The sequence below is a fragment of the Acomys russatus genome, chromosome 23 (genome assembly GCF_903995435.1).
Source record: "Acomys russatus chromosome 23, mAcoRus1.1, whole genome shotgun sequence".
Classification (NCBI taxonomy): Eukaryota; Metazoa; Chordata; class Mammalia; order Rodentia; family Muridae; genus Acomys; species Acomys russatus.
In genome coordinates, this window is record NC_067159.1 from 48,743,641 (window position 1) to 48,769,989 (window position 26,349).

Sequence of the window (26,349 nt, forward strand, 5' to 3'; positions counted from 1 at the left end):
AGAAATTCTTTTCCCTTTCTCTATGATAATAAACTCAAGAATACTACCATACTTGGTGAATTTAAATCTATTTTATTCCTTGTTACCTTTGACACTCAGCTATCTTTGACAGTCAAGCATTTTGAAGCAGCCTTCTAAGACATTTGAAAAACACTCTATATATTAAGGAAAATTCTCTCATTTCCTAGTATAATAAGATTTTAGATTAATCTTGTAAAATTATTTTCCGAATGTGGGGTAACTTGTATCTCCAGGGGTCTGTTGAAGCTGTTGAGGGTCTTGTTCAGGGTCTACACTCCAGTCAATGCAATTGTACTTCTCAGTGAATGCAGCCAGGAGCTCTCTTGCTGTTGTTTTTACCAACGAATCATAATCTCACATTATCTTTCATTGTTACTAAAGATGACAGAGCTCTTCACTGTGAAGCCATGTTTCTTCCAGACTCTTACAATCTTTTAAATGGAGATGCAGGTCATGAGAAAAGGATTGCATTTTACTTAGTGAATATTCCTCATATCAGAAATAGAAATAGAATCTAATTGGAGAGTCTATAATTATCTCCTGATAATTATGATTATTATCACTCTTCTTAATTCTTCTTATACAGAGTATTATTTCATATACAGCAGCATTATTCACTCAATATTTTGTGACAAGACCCAGTCAATTAAACTCTGTCTCCTCATCTTTAATCTTCTTTGTCCTACATCAATAAGTATTTCATTTGGGTGTCATTGCCATCTTGAATTCACAATAGCCAACCAAACATCTCATAAAAATGACAAAATTTCTGCTAACTTTCTTTACTTAAAAAAATTTAATGAATAGTCCTACAATTTATCTTAAATTCCTTCTGAATAATCACTACTGTGATTCATTAAGATGAAAGAGAGGACATTTTCTATCATATTCTCCTGTCCTTTTGGGGTATTTAGTCATGATATAAATTATTTTAATGTAGATATCTAATTTCATGAAATGAAATTTGTAGTGATGATGAAGTCATAAGTTCTTAACTGAAAGTGCTAAAATTCAATACAAAACTTTAATAAAAGTTTGCAAAAAGCCACCCTGAATGATAAAACTGTACCAATTATACCAATTGTACCAATAGATTATGGAATCTCAACCTACATATCTATATTTGGATTGTGTGTTATCAAATAAGGTGATATCAACTACTATGTTACAGAAAACATTCCAATGGCATCATTTCCTTTAAATGTTGAATAATTGTCATATTTTCCTTGCCTCTAGTAAAAACCATAGAAAATGGTTACAATTATAGTTCTAATAAATTATATGAATGTAATTGTCAAGTATATTAAAATAATAAATTCACATTTATTTATTTATTTCTGACCATGCCCTAAAGATGATATTTTCCATGAAGGAAGCAAATGTGCTCAAAATCTGCAAGTTTTCTAATTAATATGAAAATAGATAGGTCATTCTCAACAGATTGTACTTTAGAAACTCAATGAATTAAACATAAGAACAAAAGCAGGGTAGTATTCTGCTGTGTAAATGCACCGAAGTTTCTTTATCTATCCTTTGATTGAGGGACATCTAAGTTGTTTCCACATTCTGGCTATTATGAATAAAGCTGCTTTGAACATAGTTGAACAAATGCCCTTGTTGTGTGGTAGAGCATCTTTCATATATATGTCAAGGAGTGGAATAACTGGGTCTTGAGGTAGCCCTATTTGCAGTTTTCTGAGAAAGTCCCACATTGATTTCCAAAGTGGCTTTACAAGTTTGAACTCCCACCAGCAATGGAAGATACTACTTAGCTATTAAAAACAATGAAATCTTGAAATTTGCAGGCAAATGGATGGAACTAGAAATGATCATCCTGAGGGAGATAACCGAGACCCAGGAAAACACACATTTTATAAGTGGCTATTAGCCCAACATTGATGTCCTCTGAGAGATTCCACTCAGCAGTGGATTGGGACAGCTGTTGGGACTCACTACTGGACTCCAGGTGAAAGAGGTATGGAAGAATGGGAGCAAAGAAGGACCCAGAGGGTACAGGAGCCCTACAAGAAGACCATCAAGGCTGGCAGATCTGGGCCCAGGGGGACTTACACAAACTACTCCATCAAGCAAAGTCAATGCATGCCATAAAACTAGACTCCCCCTTCAGACCTAGCCAATGGAAAGCTCATTCTCCAAGGCTGTGAAGGGAGTGTGGACTGCCTCTGACATGAACTCTGGTACCCCAGATTTGACCACTTGACCTTGGTGGGTGGACCTGGTGGCACTCAGAAGAAGGGGAAGCAAGCTACAAGGATGAGACCTGATAGGTTGTGATCATATGGTGGGGGAGAAGGTCCCCTTCTGTCAGAGGTCTAGGGGAGAAGAATAGGGTGAAAGGGAGTAGTTGATGGGAAGATACAAGTGAAGGGATAACAATCAGGATTTAATCTGAATAAATTATTTAAACAATAATTTTTTAAAGAACAAAAGCAGCTTTAGGTGGCTGTTTGAGAATCCAAGAAACAAAAGCCCCCCAGCAAATGTGTTTCTGTGTAAGTAGAAGATTAAAGGTGTGGCTAGAGGGATGGTTCAATGGTTAAAAGGGCTTAATGCTCTTGTAGAACTGAGTTAAGTCCCAAGATGTTCCAATATTATTGAAAGTATAGGGAAAACAGAAGAAATTTGACAGAGAAAATGAAGAGTAATGGCATACAAAACACGTTCAAAGGAGTTTGCTATCTTGAAGTCATTCATGTTGTCAAAAGTCATGCTGAACCTGGAGGACCTTCACTATAATTAGCTGACATGGACTCTCTTGGTGACTTATAGAGTCTGTTCTTTACAAAGAACAAGACCGTTTCTCAAACAAAACAAAATGGGTATTAATTAGGAGGGAAGATAAAGTACATTTAAAAAAATATATAGAAGAAATAAAAACTTCACTATGGTGATTGTTTTGACATAGTTAAAAGATGGAGAAACCCCATCTTACCTTAGAGTTCTAACTAGTATAATTATGTTCCAGTGCAGAACCCAGAGTTTATAAGACGTGTCCACTTTGTCTGATTGGTGTACTTCCTAAGCTTCGACCAACTCTTGTATTTCTCCAGCTCATCTTAAGCTTCTGACTTTCTTCCCTTCTGACTGCCTAGTTGTGTTCTCCTTGTGCATTTTCATGAACATTCTATTCCCTTAAAGACTGATCCTCGTTCTAAAAATTGACTTTAGTTCAAACACACACACACACACACACACACACACACACACACACACACACACACACGATTGATTTCAAATAATGTTTCTAGGAGAGAATATGACTGCGGGCATACTAGTTAGATTGGTGTGTTGGTTGTTCTGGCACAAAACAACTTAAAGGAGGAAAGTTATGTTGGTTCACAGTTTTAGTTCATTTTGACAGGGACTGACAAATGAGAGCAGTGTATATCGTGGGGGTCAGGACTCAGGACCCTAGGAGACCTTCTGCCGTAGCTGACTCCTCCCATCCTTGCTGACTCCTCTCACCCTTGCTGACTCCTCCCATCCTTTTCTTACTTTTGGATTTACAGTCTATGGAAGAATGTCTTCCACTTTATGGCTGGTCTGTCCCACTTACTCAGTTCTCTCTACAAAGCCCTTGACATCCAGAAGTGTCTTCCTAATTTTCCAGGCACTTCTCAATCCAGTCGTCTCTATCATGATAGAAGACATGCAAACATAATTTAAAAAATAAAACAAAGTTGCTGACTCTAAAATCTGATAACTTGTCTTACTGTAGAATTTAGCACGGCTTAGGAAGTGACTTTGCTTTTTCAGTAGCCAAATGACACACAGAGAAGTTATGTTGGTCACTTTGTGTAACTGCTCAGTAATCTTTGTCCAGGAAGAAATGCTGTTTATGAAACACAATCTGAGTAAGAGAAAATAGTGAGTGAATCTGACAATGATGAAGATCCAGCATGTGTGAGCAGCTACGAGCTGATGAAATAAGTATATGTCAGAGCAAAATGGCTAAAATAATTAAAATGGGCATTTTCCAAAATAAAATCCATACAACCAGTGAACATTAAAAAAAGAGTTCTTTCTTTCATTATCAAGAAAATGGAAACTAAAACCGTAATCGATGTGCTCACACACCTAGGAGAACTACTAGAATGAGACATTTAGTCTAAATGTGGACAAAAATCTGGACCAACTAAACTTACAGTCACTGTGAATGAAAATGCACTGTCAGCAGCTCCACTCTCAGTGTGTACTCTTCCAAAACTCAATCATTTCTTCAGTAAGCAAGTTGCCGAGAATGTCCATAGCAGCATTATTCCTAACACCATGGAAAATGTGAAGTAAGCAAATATCCACCTGTATTAAAATCAATATACAGTGGCTTGTAACTATAACAGATTGGAGCAATGTATCACTTTGAATGTAGAGGAATCTCACAATCAAACTTTGGCCTAAAAAGAAGAGATTCTCAATCATACACTTACATTTTTATTTAGTTTCACTCACCTGTGAGATTTATATAATCCACAGCTATTGATGTGAGAATCATAGTTGCCTTTTCAAAGGTAGTGATGCTGACTGGGGCAGCCATGTTGTTTTAGTTCTTGCTTTGACACTGATTTCTAATATGTATTGAATTTCTGCAAACCCAGTGATCTCTTCACTTAGCCTATAGAATATGTCTATAAAAACCTTTTCTACAAGTAAAAACAATAGATAAATGGTGTGTTGACAATATGGCTCAGAATTGAAATGTGCTTATTGCTTTTAGTTGTGTCCATTCTGCCTGCACGTAGGAAGCTAGGCTGAGGGTTCCCTCATAGACCAACTGAAAGAACAGTTGGTAGTTTTAAACATACCCTCTGAATGTATGCAGAACATGCATGGGAGAAGTTTGTTTGTAGAGGTCACATCTTCATTACTTTAGGCCAAAATCCATCATACTTTTGGTATTATTTAATAAGAATATCGCTACTCAGTTAAGAAGGGTTGGGCACTGCTAATTACATGGAATTAGTGCGGATGTTACCTCTGTCTCTGCTGTCAAAATCTATTCTACATCCTGTGAAAGGACTCGTGGAGCAGAAGCTTGCCTCCACTAACTTATTTCATTCAATTAAAATTAAATTACACAATTGATGTTTTTTCTTGTCTTTTCTATGTAACATTTTAGTTAATTGCTTAATTAAAACAGAAGCCTGACGTTTGTTTCTTTCTCTCTAGGAGAAAGAAAAAAAAAGGACAAGAAGAGAGACATATTCCTTGTCACTTTCCCAAATGCCGTAAAAATAATTGCCATTACCAAAAAAGAAATGGATTACTCCTTTTCCATGAAGAGCGCTTAAAGATATACATGATTGTTGACTCAGCCAGATGTCAGTTTATAAGACAATGTAACTATATGCAACAATTACCTCCTGTTTGCATCGCACTGAAAGGAAATCAATACTACGGGTGCGTCATCTTTCTTTCCCTTAACATCTTTAGCAATTCTTAGTTGCCATATTCAATGTGGGAATGTGACTGCAGGTTGCAGGGGCCTCTTACCCTTAGTCCAGTGATCCAGTCTCCACCAAAATAAGGACTAACCTTTATAAAGTGTTTAGTCTTTGCTCCCCTCAGCATCTTTTTAAAAATGGTTGTTCAAACATTGTTTTTTAAAGAGTTTAGAGAGAAGGCTCAGCTATTCATAGCATTTTCTGCTCTTGCAGAGGATATGGCTGAGTCCTAAGCATGAACACAGTAGCTCACAACATTCTTTTAGTTCCAGTTCCAAGGCATAAAATGTCCTCTCTTGGCCTCCCTGGACACCTGGCACACATGTGGTGTACATATATACATATGTGCTGAAAAAACGCCACATGCACATGAATATAAATAAAATCTTTAAATATTCTTTTAAATACATTTTATTTGTTGATTTCTTTACATTATTCAATTCATTTTAATCATCTTCATCCACACTACCTCCCTTCAATTCTCTCTGAAGTCCCCCCTGCTTGCTTCATTCCAGCTACATTTTCAGAAGCCCTTCCCCCACACTAGAGTTATGACTGTTTTGAAAGTCTTGTATACACACCCATAGATACTATGAGTTGATCATGTAAAAGCCATGGCATGTCCAGTGTTAGCATTTCACAATTCTAGTGTCCACTCTGTCCTCCCCATCTTCCTCAGTGTTCCTAAGCCTTGCATTCGAGGTTATCAATTATTCTTTCATAGCTGCCTGTTAACGGCTACTTATATTTCAAAGTTAAAATTGAAGCCTGTGAGTAGTTTTTCTTTTGAATACTCAGGGTGCATTTTTCTCATTTGTTCATTAAATCAGCTGAGATTTATAGGTTGTGTATCATATGAGATGTGCTAAGCACATATCAGTGTGAAAACATATTCCTTGTCTCAACACAGCATACAGACAGCAAGCGAGTAAAAATAAATAGACAAACATGGAATTGAAAATGACAATTCACAAGCACTCTGACTCTTGGGCAAATTTCATTTTGCAGCCCATAACAGGTGAACTTCAGTAACTAATGTACATGCTCGTAAAGCTTATCTTTCAATACGGTTCTTATTTGTTACTATTGTACTTAATTATGAGTAACTGCACAAGGTCCTAAGCTGGATGCTGCTTTTTAAACAGTCCACAGATGCATAAAAAACACACAGTGAAGGCATTAACCAATAACATTATTTCTTTCAAAATCAGCCAGTATGTGATTTCTGCCCATCTGTTATTTGGGTCCTGTCCATAGGGTAAAACCTTGTGCTGTGTTACCTTTTGCCTCTCAGTGATAGGCCTATGGGACCTTAAACAAAAAATGTCATTTCAAGGAAAAAACTGGGTAAAATGATGAATGTACCAAGAAGAAAGCAAAAGTGATAATGTGGGTAGTGAAATTCAAATTGAAAATGAATGGAGTTACAGAAGAACTGAATATGTTGACAGTATGTCCATTTGAGAGCCTAGCTGTGTAGCCAGGGGAATTTACTGAAGGAAAATTTCCTGACATAAAAGAGAAAAATGATTTTTACAGAAAGGATGTACATATCAAATGAAGGACCTAAGCAAACACCTGTAGAATGGCAAACTCACAAAAATATCCCACGGTGCCAACCATGAACTTTATGCTACCACATAGAGCTTTGTGCTAGAATAAGTGGAACTGTTTCAGGCCTACAAAGGAGTATAACAATTTGCCAAGGAACAGCAGCAACAACAACAACAACAACAAATTTTGCTATGCATTATATATCCTACAAGGCGGACAGGCAAGTCCTATTCACACAAGTTAGTCTCAGCAGCTCCTTCTGTCAATGGTTCTAAGGATGTGACCCCGCACTCTGGACATACTAGACAACAGTTCTAATTCTGACTTGTATGTCAAGCCGTAACTGTGTATAATGACTGTATGTGACTGTGTGCACATGTGTGTAGTGCGTCTGTGTGTCTGTGTATGTATATGCATGTGTATGCCACTCTGTGTGTCTCTGTATGTATTTGTGTGTTCTGTATGCTCATATGTGTGCATGTCAGTGCATGTGAGGCCATAGGAAGATGTCAATTGTCTCTCTCCATTGCTCTCCATCTTACTGTTTGGGATAGGCATCACAGTGAGCCTGTAGATGGCTATTCAGGGTAGGCATCTGCCCAGCCAACTCTCTGGGACCCACCATCTCTGATTCCAACCACTGAGGCTATTAAGCGCCCACAGACAGACACACCTTCCTTGTATGAGAATGCTGAGGGTTTGAAGGCCATCTCCCAGATCCTTAAACAATTCTTGGAGATTTTTTCAAAGTAATATTTCTTTAATTATATGGGAATTTCATATCGTGCATCCTGATGACACTTCCCAGTCTTCCCACATACCCACACCTTGCTGGGATTCTAATACAGAAAAATGAAACAGTAATTTTCAATATTTTAAATGAGAGTGTTGCTGAATACATACTAGTTTTTTTATATTTTCAGTTTTTTGCATAGTATCAACAGAGAAATGAATAAACTATGGATTATGTACATATTTATTGATGTTTGTGTTGCTTAAATTTATCTTCAGTTGTTAGATAGCTCTCCTGTTGATTTACATTTGGCCCCTCACAGTTTACCAAGTGCTATCTAATGTTCTGAGTGCTGCAACAGTGCCTCTCCCTGCCTTACACCTTCCTTGGCTTCAAGCATAGCCCAGGTATAAGTGGGGTGAGGGTGTCGCCTTTCCAGGCTAAGCCTTACCTCTCAGAGATCTGTCTTTCTAATCCAAATTAAATTCTCAGTTCTGTGATTTCAGAGCATTTACCCTTAGCAAACTGTATTTGGGTTTCTACTGTGTATGCAGTCTTAAATTTTGCATGGTTTACACATGGATCAGGATTTAGGAGCTTTTACATCATTTTTTTGAATTACAACAAGTCTTCTAGATGTCAAAAAATGTCTTCTAAGTGTCAAAATATCAAAAAATCTCAGCAATATGTGTTATTGTTCCTTTTTCTAAAAATATGCTTTTCTGTTGTTTGAACCATTTACTGAATGAACATATTTATTGAACATTCATAGATATAAAGCTCCTCTGGCTTCAGGAACGGCCGCATGGTGATGACAGGGATTAGGTATTGGCCCCTACATCAATCTAATAAGAGAGCAGTCATTAAAAAGCCACATGAAAATCAAAAGATAGTTTGACAGAATTATTATAATTAAAATAAAAGCATGATACATATCTTTTTAATCAAGTGTAAAATAAAGATATGTGGTTATCATGAAAATGAATTAGAGGAAGATTTATATTTGTGAGTTTGTTTTAACCTTAGACATAAATACACATAGCTTCTGATGTTTACCAGAAACAAGTTGTGTTAACTTAGCACACTATTTCAATCAATACAGAGTACTCATATCTTTACATACAACATGTGCACACACACACACACACACACACACACAAACACTCACACACATACACTCACTGAACTTACACACTTTATTTTTAAAAACAATAGTTGCTGTTGATTAGACATTTTATCCCATACAAACACATTTGGATAAAGAAGAAAACAATAATCTCATAAAGCTGCCTTGAAATGATAGCCTTTGTTTAAAGACCTTAGTGAGAATACATTCATAGTTTTATTTCTTGTTGCTGTGACAAAATACACTGGCAAAAGCAACTTGGGGCGTAACAATGCGTTTCCTGTCACAGATCTTGGCTACAGTCTACACAGTGGAGAAGTCACAGTGGCAGCAGCTTCATCAAGCTTCACGGTCCATCACCCAGTAGGGCAGGAGGAAGCATATCTATTACTATCCACCACTGTTTTAAATAAACACTTTTATGAATTCTTGGAAATTGTATGGGGTATACTTTGATCATATTTACACCTCCTTAAATTTCTTCCTCCCTGTCTCAAGTTTGTGCCTCTTATTTTTTATTCACTGATTTCAATTCATGTTGCCCATGAGTATGGCCATAAGACGACCTGTTTGCGTGTTGTAGTAGGGGACACTACCAGGAGCCACAAACTGTCAATAGCTCCTCAGATAGTGGTGGGGGCTCAGAAGCTCCTACACTATTCAGCACGTGATGTTGACTAGTTTGATATTGTACATGTGTGTGCAGGTAACTACAGTTTCAGTGAGGTCCTGAGTGCAGTGGTAGTGTCACATTCAGGAGACAGTGTTTAGTTCTACTTACCCTGATCTCTGGCTTTTCAAGCCTTGGGAAGGGGATGTGATATAAATATCCCTTTTATGGCTCAGACCTTTACAATCTGTTATGTTCTCTAGATATGAATTTATACATTAACCACTAACAACTGCATTGTCAACATTCAGGGTAATCAGAGAAAACTGAGTGGTCATGTCTCTGGTAAAGAATAGAAAGTATACAGTGTCTGAAATGACAAGTGGTTAAGGGATTAATAAACAAATATTGTAAGGAATTGAGATGATGAACATTCCACAAAGTTTCAGTTTCTGTAGGAAGGAGGGCTTCTGTTTGATGCTCATAAAATAACTAACTTGTCAACAAACATAGTGGCACACTCTTGTATTCTCAGTACTTGGGGATGCAGAGGCAGGTGAATCTCTGTGTGTTTGAGACTAGCCTGGACAACAATCTAAGTCCAGGACAGGCAAGGCTACACAGAGAAACACTGTCTTATCTTAAAAGAAAACAACAACAACAACACACACACACACAAAACAAAAACAAACAAAAACTCCAAACTTTTAGAAGAATGATGTTTTGGAGAATTCCCTGTCACATTCTTGAATGGGTCTATTAGTTTGGTAAACTTAATGGAAAACCCCTATTTGGACAAGAAACAGGGAATGGGCAGCGACATATTAACTGAGGGTTACAGACAGGCAGGTGGTAAATTCCTTCAAATTCTCTGTGGCTAAAGATCTTTGTGCTTTAATTTTTGAAAAAAAATGTTTATGGAGAATTTTAACATGCAAGTTTGTTGGGTTTTTGGTTTTCTTTCCATTGAATTAATAGAGGATGTTCTTCACTACCTCCAAGTTTGAATTATTTCAAGACATAATTTGCTGTAATTCTTATTTCTTATAAATAATAAAAAAAAAAAGAGCATGCCTACTCTTAGAACTAAGATCTCTTTGGACACGTATTTTTAGCCATTTAGTTATGATGTGTTTTAACGAAAGTTTCCTGTCCTTATGTTTCAGGGTTTTGGGGGCTGTCTTTGAACTCTGAGCTTATAATTTTTTTTCTAATCTGGAAAGAAGTCTGATTTCTATTGTTCCTCTAATAAATTTGTTTTCCTACAGAGTCACACACACACACACACACACACACACACACACACACACACACACACACACGCATACAGGGAAGTACACACCACTTCCAGCTGTTCTACATTTTAATAACTGACTATTCTTATGAGATACTGTGCTCCTGGGTCTTGATATTTCTTGCTACTTTTAATCCCCAGCCAAGCACCCTGGACTTTGCATTGCTTGTACTCATTGCATTCATAACCTAGAGATTTGATCAGAGGTAGTTAGACTAGTGAGAATCAATGGTGCTTCATTTACAACTGGCTTTTAAGTTTTGTTTGGGTGGGGCACAGCCACATTCATTGTAAAATTGAAGCTTCTAGTGTAAGAAGACAAGATTGTTCTTATCTTACGTACCTTGCATTATGTGGTTTTTTATATAACTGCTAGAAACTGACTGTTTCTGGCTTGGTGTGTGCTTAGTAGACGCTTTTTTTTTTTTTTCCCAGTTTATTTGACAGGACTTGTTTACCATGTTGGGATTTTTAATTTATTTCTTAAATTTGTATTAATTTATTCAGATTACAACTAAATTGTTATGCCATCAGTTGTATCCTCCCATTCCTCCCTCCCTCCCACTTTCACTCTATTTCCCTCCCCTCAGTCTGAGAGCGAGGCGGACCTCCTCCCCCACTATATGGTCATAGGCTATCAAGTCTCATCTTGGTAGCCTGCTTATTCTTTCTACGAGTGCTATCAGACCTCCCCACCAAGGGGAGGTAGACAAATACGGGGCACCAGAGTTCATGTCAGAGTCAGTCCCCACTCTTGACGTAACTGTGGAGGATGTCCTGTTCATTGGGTAGATCACAGTAGGGGTTCAATGTTGACTACTTATATTGTCGTTGGTTAGTGCAATAGTTTGAGAAGACCTCCCTGGGCCCCGATCCACCCATCAAGATGTTCTTCTTGTAGGTTTCTAGGACCCTCTGGGTCCTTCTATTTCCCCATCTTTAAAAAAGTCTTCACTTAACCAGGAGGTTTGGATAGATGTGAGAACATCCTACTGAGGCTCTAGGTAAGAGAAATATAGGAGATGGGGAATTTTTTAAAAGTAAAGTTGTTCTTATTGTTTTTTAGAGCAGCAACTCCAGAACAACCCTGTGTAGCCTGTAGAGCACTTCCTGTGCAGGTGTCCTGTCTCGAATCCCTGTGCGCTGTCCTTCTGGTCTCTTCTCCCTTTTCTGTCACTTCCCGCAGGAAGCCTGGACGACTGCCCTCCTTTCCCACCTCAGCTTAGAAACTTTCTCCAGTCATTTAGCTGGGAAATAACTGGATGCACTTCCCTAGTTTAATAGCTCTGTCTGACAAAAGACAAGCTTGGTAACAATTGTGTAATTCCATCTTTACATATTTTTCTTGATTTTAGTTGTTTCGGGCATGAGTCTAAAATTTCAATTTTTAGCTTTGGTCACCATTTAGACCAGTAGTTACTGAACTCTGGATCTTTATAATATTAGCAGTCAAATGCAAAGGAAATTAACAAAGAAAAAAAGAAACCTTAATATTTGAAAGTTCTAAATGCCCAGAGACATAAACATGGTTTAAGGCATAATTATGCAAATAGATGGCAAAGTTTAAGATAAAGGTGCCGGGTTTTCAACCTCACGTAATAGAAAGGAATATAGTTTGAACAAAAAATATCTTAATTCATAAGGACATCTTAGTAAGTCTTATCAAAAGGAGAGTGTAAACTTTACTAGTACAGCTCATTAAATCGGAAGTGGATCTGGGAAGGGTCACTGAGATTAGAGGTGATACAGGTCATAATCAAAGCAATTAGCGATGGATTATATACCTCGAGTTCCTTAGAAAAGGAAATCTCAGTTACACTGCTGGACCTCAAATGGCATTTCTTTGCCCGACTGGAACATTGTGCCAAGGACCACTGTCTGCTTCCCTCCATGGGTTGACAGCACTTTCGTTTGTCTATACTTCTGGGCTCTAAATACTGAGAAATGAATTTAAGTTTATGCAAATTACACAAATCGCATCATTGGACTGATTTTTACTACTTGAAAATTTCATTTTAAAGAAAGTCCAACTAGATAGGTCAACGTTTAGCTTGGCAGTAACAGAATGAGAGATTTATTATTGGACTGTAGGGAGTGCCCAGACGTAAGGCAGCTCAATTAATCCAGATCTAAATCTCCACTACCAAACCCCCTTTGAATTGTATTTTAATAGTTTCTAGTGTTGCTCCTCAGTCTGGTTTCTTTCTCTATTTTTTTTCAATATTTTTTAAGTATAAGGTCTTTCCTCAGGGTTGCAGCACTTGCCTGCTATGCGGGAAACCTGGGTTTAGCATCACTCACACACTACACCAAGTGTGAAACCTCTTAGATTCTGTCAACTACAATGCTTGTAAATTTTTTTAAATTAATTTATTCTTGTTACATCTCAATGGTTATCTCATCCCTTGTATCCTCCCATTCTTCCCTCCCTCCATTTTCCCCTTATTCTCCTCCCCTATGACTGTTCCTGAGGGGGATTGCCTCCCCCTGTATATGCTCATAGGGTATCAAGTCTCTTCTTGGTAACCTGCTGTCCTTCCTCTGAGTGCCACCAAGTCTCCCCCTCCAAGGGACATGGTCAAATGTGAGGCACCAGAGTACATGAGAAAGTCATATCCCACTCTCCACTCAACTGTGGAGAAATTTCTGACCGTTGGCTAGATCTGGGTAGGGGTTTTAAAATTTACCGCCTGTATTGTCCTTGGCTGGTGCCTTAGTTCGAGCGGGACCCCTGGGCCAAATCTGCCTATCATAATGTTCTACTTGTACGTTTCTAGGACCCTCTGGATCCTTCTACTTTGCTATTCTCCCATGCTTCTCTCATTTTTTAACCCTTATAATCATTAGGTTCTGTTACTGTGAAATGTGGACAGAAGCGTTTTTCTTTTCTTGTGTTTCCCAATAGGAAAATGCTATAAGTGGACATTAATCTTCAGAATGCAGTGCTCAATTTCAATGTATAAATTTGAACATTAAAAGAAAAAAAAAAACAAGGAATGCAAATTTTCAAAATGCCAGTTTCTTACCATGCACAATCACACAAGACATTTACTATGATATATTATTAAACATATAAAGACATGGGGGTCTCATCAACGTATGAAAGAAAAAAATGAAATACGGTACTGATATACTTTAAGATCAGTGAGTATGGAGTAAGAATGGTACTATAAAGAGTTCTTTAGAAGATCATTTGGGAAGTGTTTTGAAACCATGAAGCTCAGTAAGAAAAACAGTGAGAAAGGCTCCATATAAGAAATGAAGTTCCATGCAGGACTCAGTTGTCAATGACCACCCTACCCTGGCTATTGGTAAGATGATGAAACTTAACCTAGTTTCAGCATAAAGCAGTGCCTTATTGTATTCTCTGCTTATACTTGGCATTAATTTTCTAGTTGTGGGTGATTAGAAAATACTAGATCTGTATTTTGCTTTTTGGTTAAAAGCATCACTATGGAATCGTGAACTCTTGGTTAAAATATCTCAGTTTATTAGATAATACTGAAGAATTACTTTTTATAGGTACAGCCAGGGTAAAAGATTACATTTTTATAAATAGTCCTTACCTCAAAGCATAGATTTTCAAATACATTTAAAAGATAGGATATGGAATATTTGCTGAAAAATAAACCAAAGACGGAGAGAGTCAGGATTTGGATTAAACAAGACTTGCCATGAACCGACAGTTACTGAAACCAGATGGCAAGTTGTTCTATTTTCCCCTCTACATTTTCATCTTGGAAATGAAATAAAACTATTCCGTTCACACAATGCCTTGGCTTCAGATAAGTTGCTTAAGTGTCAATTCGCCACATGTCCAGAAAAGGGGTAACCGACACCTGCCTCACAGAAGTAGTTGGAGGACGAAGTGAGTTAATTGATACAGTATGTTCAGCACACTGCCTGTCTCACAGATGTGCAATGTGCATATTAAGTTTGAAAAAAATGTATCCGTTCCGTACCTGTTTTTTAAAAGTTCAGCTTTTCATTGTGCTATATCTGTAGACTCACATGTAGTTCTAAGACACAAGCAGAGAAATTCCCCCACTTCATTTGTGCGTTTTAGTTCAAAGGAAATATCTTGTACCATGCTAGCACAGTGTCTTGTCCAGGATATTAATACTGATACAATCAGTGCACAGAATACTTCCATTATCAAAAGATTTCCTTAATGTCACCTCTTTATTGCTACCCTCCACCTTCTCCTCAGCCTCTGGTGGTAACAATCTCAGTGAAGGTAAACTTGCAACCTTTTAAAGCTGTTTTTTCTCCCTTATCGTCAGTGTCTAGAAGTTAATCTAGACAATTGTTTGTATCAAGTTCATTCATGAGTATTGCTGAGCTCTATGCTGTGACCCAGACAGTCCAGCTTGTGTTTTTCATTCACAATTTCCAAAATAATAGTTGGGTTATTACCAGTGTTTGGCTATTGTTAAGAGTCTATAAACACCTTGAATGTAACATTTATATAATTCGTTATTGTTTTTTGGTTCTTCTTGCTGTATGTATTTTTTATTTATGTGTAATAATATAAATGAACATGCCAAAATAAACTCTTTTGAAAAAGAGCTTATAAACATTTGTGTAGAGGTTTTGATACGGGTATAAGTTTTTGTTTCTCCATAGCAAATGTTCAGGTGTATAATTGTTATATTATATTAATATTATAGATGCTGCCAAGCTGTTTTAAAGGTAACACCGACATTTTAAACTTCTGGAGAATTGAATGGTGATCTAGTTTTTCTACATTGTTTCTGGCAATAATTAAATAGTTGTCTTTAAGAAACATTTTTAGTCCTCGTGGTTGATGATAAGGATACTTCACAGGAGATATTTTCAAGTGCTTATTTGACATCCCTATAAAACATAGATGATCCTGTGTTTTTCTGATGTGCAAATGGAATTGGTTGTTTTCTTTTTCTTTTTTTTTTATTAATTTATTCTTGTTACATCTCAATGTTTATCCCATCCCTTGTATCCTCCCATTCCTTCCCCTCCCCCTTTTTCCCATTATTCCCCTCCCCTATGACTGTTCCTGAGGGGGTCATAATAGCCAGAACATGGAAACAGCCTAAGTGTCCCTCAGTAGAAGAGTGGATAAAGAAACTGTGGTACATATACACTATGGAATACTACTCAGCTATTAAAAACAAGGAATTCCAGAAATTTGTGGATAAATGGATTGAGCTAGAAATGATCATAATGAGTGAGTTAACCCAGAAGCAGAAAGAATCAAATGGTATATACTCACTTATATCTGCATAGTAGCCCAAGGGGCATGTCCCACGAAAGCCTTCACTTACCAGGAAACTGGGACAGAGGGGAGGACAGCCTATTGGGACTCTAAATGGGAATTGGTTGTTTTTATAATGAGTTTTTAACAGTCTTGCTACAAGGGGCTGGAGAAATGGCTCAGCAGTCAAGAGCACTTGCCTCTCTTACAGACAGTAAAAGGTGGTCCCAGCACCCATACTGTATGGACAGCACCGGTAACAGCAGATCATTCTGTTATTTTATACTTTTTTTTAGCCTTCTCCATCAAAATTACCATCTTACACAAACTAAGCATTTATTTCAGAGTCTCACTTTAATGTCTGGCATTTCTCTCAAAGAGCTTCTGTTTTTCTAACTGGGTTTTACCTAATCTAAAGATTTTAAGTTTCCTATACAAAGCCAAGGTGGCTCATATCACTTATTCTTTGTCCCCATTTGCCAAGTTAGTTGTGTGACATCATTGAGGGTTCTCCACTAGTGTCGTGATGAGATTGCATATAGTCGGCATTTTTCTGATTGGCCAGCTGTTTGGGTTAAAACAGGTTCTTCCAATCAGTATCTGAATTTAAAGCTCTTTCTTTTCTTGCTTTGTGATGTGTATTTCTTAGCAAACAGAGAAAAGGTTAAAGACTGTTTCTAATCACAGGGAAAAATGTAAAAAGACCAAAGATCTAAAATATTGCCTACACCGAAATAAAATTAAACTGAAAGCAAACAGATCATTGTTACATGACATATAATACATAGTCAGTTTTCGTCAGATAGTAATTAAGGTTCTCATGATCATAGTTAGAGGTTGTAGAGTTGTAAGGACCACACTTCCAGGGTTGGAGGTGGCACTAGGAATGTTCCAGCTTCTCATAGACGTTAAACCATTGACCTGAGAGTGCAATGCTGTAAGAGGCCGCAAAGCAGCAAGAGCACAATAGGACACTGGGAAGACTCTGCTAGCTTTGGCTTTCTTCTGCACATAAACTTACGTTTTTCATATCACACCAGGGTCTAAAAGGATGCTGTCTTTCAGTTTGAATAACAGCCATCTCAAAGAAGTGACAGAGACAGAAACGACCGCAACACTCACTGTAGACCACGTCCAGAGTCACTGGGATTAGCAAGAGCAGAGCTTGCTCTAAACATGCAGAAACACATTTCATTCAGTGGCAGTCAGATTCGGGAGTGAAAGACCTCTCATCTGCATTCTTGTTAGAGTGATTTAAAACTGTGCTTCTACATATCGCATCCACGTGCGGCATCTCTGATTCAGCTTTGAGTATTCAGTAAGAAAGCAAAGGACTGATTTTGTGCTTTTATCCTGCTCTTTTCTAAGCAAAATATCAAACTTGTTTTTTTATTCCTAGCAGCCTGAACAAAATTCCACCACAGGATCACAACACTACACTAGCTTTCACCTTTTTACCTTAACAATGTAGTCACAGTCATCAGAACGACTCTCTCAGGTGAAACTGAGAATTGACGTAATTACACACAGAATTCAGACTAAAAATAGCTCCTTTTACTTGATTGGGATCAGTTTTTATTGATGTAATGGGTCACATTGACCCTTTGCCAGACTTACAGGCTGCACTTTTACCAACTACCAAGAACATCTTGGAAATGTCTTCTATGGCTTCAGTTATTTCTTGCTAAGCTTGATTTAAAATGAATTTTGAAAAGAACGGCCCACAGAGTTCCTGCTATGATGCTAAGGCAGATTGTGACATGGCATTGAGAGCTAACACTTTTGCTACATGATTTTGTTCAGTGGCATTTAACTTCAAATAAATGACAACACATTTTTGGTGACATCATAATGCTGGTGATGGTGGTAACTTTATTTCAGCAAGGTGAGCTTCCACAATTTAAGACAGAATACGCACGTACAAAATACATTTGTTTATTCTTTTTATTAATTGGAAATCTCCTTAGGTCAACATTGAGCAGGGGATGGTTGATTATGTTGACTGCATTGCTGGAAAAATTCTTCATGTTCACTAACATTCCCAAGTTTGATAATGAACATGCTTGAGTACCCACACTCACACCATTCCTTGAAATCTTGCCCATTAGTTTATTAGAACATTATAAAATATTAGCTTGTGTTGTGTGCAGTAAGGAGACCAATAAAACACCATATGCTAGGTGACTAAACCATTAAAAAATGTCCTAGAGTTTCTTCCATAATATTCTAAGTCATGTTGGAATTTCAAATTTGACTTTGTCTAATAAGTAAAAATGATTTTGTTGTTACTTTTATCCTTTGTACACTTTAAGGTTTATACCTCTCTCTCTCTCTCTCTCTCTCTCTCTCTCTCTCTCTCTCTCTCTCTCTCTCTCTCTCACACACACACACACACACACACACACACACACACACACACACACAATACAGTAGAAGCATGGATTAAAAAATAAGTACAGAGAATATTTCTTGCCCCACCTCCTCTAGGTCTTCTGTGTTACCATCAGGTGTTTAGCATAAGATATCTAAAAAGCTGTTTCATCCATCCCCACTGTCTAGAGCATGAAAGTTCTCCAAACAAACAGGACTAGGGAGGAAATGAACACAAAATCAAATTACTCAGGACAGCTTCTTGAAGATGTCAGATTTAGATAAGGGCAATGGAGAAAAAAAAAAAGGCATCCTACAAGATGAAACCTACAAATACAACAATAGAAGGGTTTCAATTTCAAAACTCAATTTGGTCTTTATATCACAGCAAGATTGCCACACTGTACTGGGACAGATGGAGAGGAGGCATCTATGTATAACACTAATACAACAAAACATCAGCACGAATAAAGCTATGGCAATTTTACGATTTCTTTTCAGATCTTCTGATCCAGATATTTACATGTCACCTCCTCTAGATAATCCAAGGAAAAAGACAAAAACAAAACAAAAATGTATCAGAAACACATGAAATTAAAGGCGTGTGGTATCTTATTCTCATTTATTATTGCTGTCAGTTAATACTGCAGAGTGACAACTTTATACAAACATGAAGTTATTTCTCTCATAATTCTGGCAGCCTTCAAGTTCAGTAACAAGGCAGTCAGGCCTGGCAAGGACCCTCATGTTGTATTATAGGTTGCATGGTGCAGGGGAAAAGTACCTCAGTAGTTAAGAATGCCAGGCCTGTAGGAGACACCCCATTCATGAGGAGACTGCTTTACATCGGTTCCTAAAGGTGACCCCTAAGCAGCTTCCCTGACACCAATGCTTTGGCATCCAAGTTTCTGGTTTACATGTTTGGGGTGCGTATTCAAGTCATAAGAGATGTAAGTATGTCAACACCTAACCGCTAGGTCAAATATTCTATGAACACTCAATAACAGACTTATCACATGAATGCAATTAATCAACTGTTTGAAAACAAATATATCTGAATATTAGTTTTCTGCTTGCGTGGACCCAAGCTTTTAGTGTCTCTAGATAGAGAACATTAACTATGAGATGAGAGCCACAGGCTGTGAGTGCCCTGATGTAATTAGCTGCTGCTCAACATTCAGATCTTGGAGCACAGAAGATGTGAAGAGTGCGGGAGATGGAGAAATAGCAAACAACATTTTAATTAGAAATTGTTAGTTCTTTGACAGTGATTAGCACACCGTTCCTCATGTCAGCAGGCCAGTCATGTTTTTCCTGCTCCCCTTAAGTTGGTTTATGAGTGCTGTTTTTGTGATGACCTGATTGAGCACAGATAATAAAAAGTCAATAAAGTTCAAAGATGAGCAACCAAATACCCATTTTGAAAATAGATTTCTCTGTAACAAAAGGGTTCCACAACCAAGAAGATGAGTTAATATATGGATCCCTTTAGATAGAGTCCTCCAACTCACTCTGCAATCTGACATTAAATATTGCTCCACTTTCACCACCTTCCTACAAAGGGGCAAAAAGCGAGATGTGAAGATAGATATTTATAAAGATTTGAGCTGCTTGGTGAAAACTAACCTGGGGTGTGTGCAATATTGTTGGGAAATAAAAAGCAGGGCATGCTGCCTTGTTTCTGCAACATTTGCAAAATTAAGGCTAAATGAAATATTTAGTTATATTCTACTTTACAATAAATATAGAGTTCAACCTAAAATTTCCTAAATGCATACAGCTGTTGGGTGTTATTTTGAGTCCTCCTTTTCTGTGGCATGAAGCAATCACATGGGAGATTCTATGCATTGGTTCTGATATGAACTCAAATTCCATGCATCATTCAACTGTTCACAACGGTGGAGAAGCAGATAAAAGGAGACCGAAGTGGTCTGATAGCTTGGCCACACAGCTATCCACCTAGGACACCATCAGTACAGTCCTGTTCAGTGCCCTTGTTAAGCCAGGAAAAAGGGGGAAACCTTACTTAGAAGATTTGGGGGCTTTTAAATTTCTTATTACTCTCTTTATACATCTTCATGAAAAGAAATGAGTTCTCATTAAAGTGTGAACATTTTAATTTCAAATGCACAAATTAGCCCTTTATAGAAAATGACTCTTATTCTCGAGCGTTTGGAAATGTCACCTCTTAAATGCTAAGAACAGCACTCTGACCTTGTTCACCTGTGGAACACACTCTGAATCCAGAGTTCAAAGCAAGACATGTGCAGCTCAGTGGACTTCAGTGGCCTACAGAAAGTCAGGTGACAGGCTTGCCACAAGCTACACCACAAGTCAAAGTGTCCCTCACCAAATTTCATTTGCTTTTGACTTGCTGAAACAGTCTACAATGGCCTAGAGTAGAGGAGCAAGTTGGGCATCACTGCAACCAAGCCTTCTGAGAATGTACTACTGTGGATTCAACCGAGATCTACTGTCACCTTTATACTTTCTTTCTTCCTCTTCCTTCCTTCCTTCCATTTTCCATTTTTTTGTTGTTGTTTGTTTTGTTTTGCTTTTGCTTTCGTTTTTCAGCCTTCCTTAAACAAATTTAAATTGACAGCCATAGCAGCAGTGACTGTGCTTATTCTGGGTTATTCTGGAACTAGCTTTAAAATGGATATTTCTCAGAGAATGAAATCTGAAATCACAGGAATAAATACTCTTGTCATACCAAAAAACCATAGTCCGCGCTATTAGCACTCTATTGCACTATAAGAAATTACCCCAAGCTGATAATGTAAAACAGATCTTCACACACATTTCTAATGAGCTAAGATGTGGGTATCATCAGAGCCCACAACCTTTCCCAGTACTCAAGAATAATATCAAGTGTCTTCACAGTGAACAAATTGGCAATGTCCCTTTTGTTACGTAACATGGTAAAAGGCTTTGAAGTTGAGTCACAACTTAGTCAAAGTTGTGTGCTTGGCATATGAATCTTCTTTTTTTCTTTTAAATGATTTATTTATTTTTATCTTGTATGCGTGTTTTATATACAGGTATGCAAATAATCATGTGCAATGCAGTACCCACATACGCCAGGAGAGGGCGATTGGGCTTCTGAAACAGGAGTTCTAGGCAGTAGTGAGGGAGGGGCTTTGTGGGTTCTGGGAACCAAACTTTGGTCCTTTGTACGAGGTGCTTTAACTGCTAAGGCATCTTTCCAGTCCAAATCTGAAGCTGTGACGTCATCTGTAGTGTTGTTAAGTCTAAGAATCACATAGTTGCATTTAACTTTTTTTATTTCCTTATTTTTCATAACATTTTTATTAATTATTTGGGAATTTCACATCACGAACCCTGATTACACTTACTTCCCAGTACTCTCAGGTCTTCCTCCCTACCCTATTGACCACCTCCCACACTCCTCCACTACTACCATAAGCAAAACCAAAACAAAACCAACATGTCCAATTTGTATTGCCCATATATTCACTGGAACATGGTCAAACTCCTGGTGGCAAGTTCCTGAAAGAAAACTGATTCCTTTCCAATCTGCACCCTTGACAGAAGCCATCAGTTGTGAAGAGGCCTACACTTCAACATCTTCATCACAATTTTAAGAGCTGTCTTCCATGGATTTCTCTTGAAGCTGTTACTTTTTGGGGAGCCAGGTGGGGGTAAGGACTGTCACAGAAGCCTTCTATGTCCCTCTTTCTCAAGTGAATCTGCAGTCATCAATGTCATGCAAAAGTAACTTCTTTGCCTTTTATAGTCAGCTAGAGCATGGATTTTGGACTTCGACTTGGTTTCTGAAGACAGCATGGACCGGGATATCAACACAGACTCAAGTGGGAGGGCAGGCCACTCAATATGGCTTCCAGGCTCAGCATGGCCCAAGGACATCAATATGGATTCAGGTTGCAGCACAGACCAAGGACACCTGCATAGCCTTCAGTGGCAATATGGACTGAGGTCATCGTCACAGACCCCAGATGCAGTAGGACCACAGACTCAGGCAGTTGATGATGATGATGATGATGATGATGATGATGAGCCATGAACACCAATATGGCTTCAGGCCATAGCACAGAGCACGGACATCTGCCTGGCCTTTGGTGGTAATGCAGTCCACAGACACCAACACAGATGGTGCTGCACTTGGATGACTGATGTAGATATAGCCCTAAGTGGCAGCAGAGTCCACAAACGTCAGCAAGGCCTCAGGTAGTGGCACATAGCAAGGACACATGTATGGCCTTTAGGGGTAACTTGGGCCAGGGAAATCAATACAACCTCTAGCTGCTGTAGGACCATGGACTTCTACTTGAACCTTGGCCTTCAACAAAGCCTGGGACAGAAGACCAAAGGTATCAAAGTGGCCCCTAGGAACAGCATGAACCATGGAGGTCTTTTGAGGAGGTTGAATCCAGAAAATGAACAGTTCTTCATCTTGGATATCCTGTTGCTGTTTAGAACCAGGGCAATTGTGTGGCTGGGCAGTGTGTTCGAGGGTTGAGTTGGAGTGCAAGCTCCAGGCTGCTATACACCACCCTGTCAGCCTACTTGGACATGTTAGTCCACACCCCGCAGGCTTCTGTCCCATCTATCACTGTCATTACATCTCTAATTCCACTTCTCTCTACTGCTCACTTACCACTCCACCTAAGTGGGCACCATTGAGCATGACTGCTGTGTCTATAGGCTGCAGGCAGAACTACTGCTCAGCAATGGCCTGTTACTAGAGGAGCTCCAGGCAGCCTCACATCTCCCTGTCATCAATGCCGGCCAACCCAGGGATCATCAGTAATGAGTTGTGTGCTTGCAGCCTGGCGGCTGAGACATGGTAGTGACATGTATAGATTTGCCCATTCCCTGCACAACACTCTATTCTGCCATCTCATGCAATTTTCTGAGTCCACATTTTTAATTAATTAATTAACTTAATTAGTTAATTAAATTAATTTATTTGTTAGATTGTTAATTAATTATTATTTTTTAACATCCAGACTGTAGTTTCCACTCCCTCATTTCCTCCCAGTACCTCTTCCAACATCCCCCATCCCCATGCACTTCTCCTACCTTTTTCTTCATAAAACAGCAGATCTCCCATGCATATCAAGCAGCCATGGCATATCAAGTTGCAGTAAGAATAGGCGTCTCATCTTCTATGAATGCCAGACAGACAACCTATTAGGAGAAAAGGGTCCCAAAGGCAAGCAACAGAGCCAGAGACAGTCCGTGTTTCCACTGTTAGGAGTCCCACAAGAAGACAAAGCTACACAGCTGTAATTTATATTTAGAGGGCCTAGGTCAGTCCCATGCAGGCTACATGGTTGTCAGTTCAGGCTCTCTGAGCTCCTATAGGCCTGAGTTAGTTGATTCTGTGGGTTTTCTTGTGGTGTACTTTATCCCTCTGGCTCCTACAATCCTTCCTCCCCATCCTCAGCCTACTGTTTCTCTGTGTGTCTCTGCACCTGTTTCTGTCAGCTGACAAAGGAAGCGTCATTGGTGTAAACTGGGCTAGACATCCCTCTATGGGTATAGCAGAATACTATTACAAATTATCTCATTGAGGTTTTTTTGCCTTTCATGTCTGGCTCTATCCTAGGTCTCTAGGCTGTCTGGCCTCTGGGTCCTGTGCAGTGCCAGGGTTGGGTTCGCTTTCATGGCATGGGTCTCAGTCATTGATCGGCCACTCCCAAAACTTCCATGACACATTTACCCAGTGCATCTTTCAGACAAGGACGAATTGTGCATCAAAGGTTTTGTGGCTGGGTTGGTGTTCCAATCCCTTCATTGGATGTCTTGTCTAGTTACAGAAGATGACCAGCTCAGGTTCTATATCCACCATGGCTATGCGAGTCCACATTTTGAAAGAATCTTCCCATAAGACTTGTCTTTTTGTTTCTTTTTTCTTTTCTTACTTGCTCTGGAGCTATTGTGGTCCTGCATACTTCATTTCTGCAGATGCATCACCGTTTCAGAGTCTCCATGGGTCTCTCAGACTTCTTGGACATCTATGATGGGCATTTTTCTTTTCTCCTCACCTCATCTATTCTTAACCATTCAAATACAATTTTATAAAAAAAAAAAAAGCTCTCCAACTTTGCCAAACTATTCAGTGCTACTCTTACATATTTCAGCCTAGATATCATTTCAATTTTAAGACTTGTTAAACAAATAAATAAGACTTTCAAAGACACACACATATATAATATGATCTATATTATATATCAAGTTTTATTTGAGAGAGAACTAGATCTGAGCCTAGAAAAGATACACCAGGATATTATATGAAGCCAGCCAGATAACTATACCTTATACAAGAAATGAATCAACTACAGACTATCAAAAAACCTCAGTTCTTAAAGGCTAAAAAACCTAAAGGCTGCTATGGCAAATATCATTAATTATAATTTATACTATAATTAAAACAGAGCAGACATATTTAATTTAGCAAAGGTAGCATAGAATTCACCTACATAGGATGAAAACCAAGTTTGTTTTGACTATTAATTTTTATGGATTTTGTGCTTTATATGGGGATTTTATCTCCTTCAAGGTATATATGAAAGCAGATCTCACCTGAATATTGAAAAAAAAAAACTCTACAAGATGGCATTTTATTTAGGAAATAATTGTTTTAAACATAGACTTTTGTAGAAAGGATGCTCATAAGAGGCCTAAAAGGCTGAGTGATTCCAGGAATACAGCACATTAGGCTGCAGCAAGATCAATATTAGTTGAAATGTAGTTTTAAATCTTTTTTATATAACTAATACCTATGTCTTGAATATTTCTTCCGGCAAAATATTCCAATGCTATATCTGAGAATAATAGCATCAGGCTGGAACTCCAGCTTACTGGGCAAAGCCTAATTCCCTTATCCTGAAACAAAACGCCTTTGTGATCTCCATTGATAATGGCTTCCTTACCACCCAGTGTTCTCTGGGATGCCCAGTGACTGCTGCCCTACTGAGCAGAGGCCATGACTATGTGAGGGAAATCAAATGGCTGCCTATAGAAATGAAAAACTGTGCTATGCCAGAATGCATGCAGTTACAGAGTTCCATGTGAAGCCACATCTATTCTTAAGATTATGTAGGGCTATACTATCCAAGTCATAAGCACAAGGTGATAATTCCCCCTTGCTGTTTGTGACACTTGTTATCTTCTAAATCCTGGAATGTGATTGGCTCTCAGCCTTAAGAAGCAGGTGTAGAGGATATCCTTTTGGTATCTACGACATACTTCATGGGCAGACTTGCTTGGTGGTGTTTGTGTATCCACACAACTTAGGATCTGTTACCTTGTGCCACTAGTTAGTATTCATGTCAAGCATATACGTATTTACAATACACACACACACACACACACACACACACACACACACACGGACATATTTTGTAAAAGGAAGTAGAATGGAAGTTTTGGTTTCTTCGTAAACTCAGTTATGTTATGTAAATATATTTTTATTCTAATCCCAAGTGTGGAATTTTAGTTTGAGCTTTAGTTTGTCCACACCTGTTAATTGTCTCCTGTGGGGAGTGGCTTTTGCCAGCTTTCCTCATGTGGCATCTTGAGAGGTATAGTCTAGGGCTCTGATAATATAAATAAGAGCACAGAGAGAGAGAAAGAGAGAGAGAGAGAGAGAGAGAGAGAGAGAGAGAGAGAGAGAGAGAGAGAGAGAGAGAGAGATAGCATGCAGTGTTGGTATGTGATGTGTAGCAACTTGAAGAGACCAGAAACAGATGGTGTTGTAGTTTGGAGCCGAGAGATGCAGAGATATGCCTTGGGATACAGGGGTTTGGAGGAGACTGTTGTCTGTATGTGCTGTTGGCAGAGACATGTATAGCCCCAAAGAACACAATTGCCAGGAGAAGTAAAGGGCCCCCCATTCCCACTAAGCTTCTCTCTCCTACAACCTTGGGGGGATGCTGGAGAGGAGGTTGAGGCCTAAA